Source organism: Pteronotus mesoamericanus, unplaced genomic scaffold (assembly GCF_021234165.1).
Source record: "Pteronotus mesoamericanus isolate MK-2021 breed Mesoamerican mustached bat unplaced genomic scaffold, CSHL_Meso_final scaffold_165, whole genome shotgun sequence".
Lineage (NCBI taxonomy): Eukaryota > Metazoa > Chordata > Mammalia > Chiroptera > Mormoopidae > Pteronotus > Pteronotus mesoamericanus.
This window is the reverse complement of record NW_026555307.1, coordinates 8,427,429-8,428,526: the sequence shown is the minus strand read 5'-3', so window position 1 is coordinate 8,428,526 and position 1,098 is coordinate 8,427,429. Positions and strand designations below refer to the sequence as shown.

At 36.6% G+C, this 1,098-nt stretch overlaps 1 pseudogene; it reads left to right on the top strand.

Annotated features, from left to right (window-relative positions):
- The first annotated feature begins 243 nt into the window (after positions 1-243).
- LOC129083111 (40S ribosomal protein S24-like) lies at positions 244-631 on the top strand (annotated as a pseudogene).
- Positions 632-1,098: the final 467 nt, after the last annotated feature.

Here is a 1,098-nt window from a genome sequence, read left to right as displayed (position 1 = left end):
AGCAGATGATTGAATCGGTGATCTGGAAGACAAGGTAGAAAAGAACACCCAATCAGAACAGCAAAAATAAAAATACTAAAAAAGAACATGGATAGTGAAAGAGAACTCTGGGACAACATAATACATAACATCCACATCATAAGGGTCCATAAGGAGAAGAAAGTGAACAAGAAATAGAGAACCTGTTTTAAAAAATAATGGGAGATTTTTTCCCTCTTGGCTGCTTGAAGATTGGCTGCCAGTATGAATGACACAGTAACTGTCCAAACCAGGAAGTTCATTACCAACAGATGACAAGCAGAAGCAAATGGTCATTGATGTTTTTCACCCTGGGAAGGCAACAATACCGAAGACAGATATTCAGAAAAAACTAGCCAAAATGTATAAGACCACACCAGATATCCTCTCTGTGTTTGGCTTCAGAACCCACAGTAGTGGTGGCAAGTCAACTGGCTTTGGCATAATTTATTATTCCTTGGATTATGCAAATAAAAATGAACCCAAACATAGACTTGTAATACATAGACTACATAAGAAGAAATTCTAAAGAAAATGGAGAAAGGAACACAAGTACAGAATGAAGAAAGCCAGGGTGACTGCAAAGGCCGATGTTGGTGCTGGCAAAAAGTGAGCTGGAGACAGGATAGAAGGAGTATATATTAGTCAGTCATTGTATCTGTGGTAATTTTTCAGATTTTTCATTAGTGGATTAATAAACTAAAACTTAAAAATAAAAGAAAGAATGGCAGAAAAGTTACCTAACCCAATAAAGGAAAAAGTCACAAACATTAAAAAATCAGAGTCCCAATCAAGATGAACCCAAAAGGCCCACATCAAGACACATCATAATTAAAATAGCAAAAGTTAAAGACAAAGAGAGAGTCTTAATGCAGCATAGAAAGATGGTAGTTTACCTACAAGGGAATTCCCATACAGGTGTCAGGTGATTTTTCAACAGAAACACTTCATGACAGGATGGATTGACATGAAGTATTTAAAGTAAGGGAAAGCCAGGAACTGCAACCAAGACTACTCTATCCAGCAAGGCTATCATTTAAAATTGAAGGCAAAATGAAGAACTTCCAACACAAAAACGAA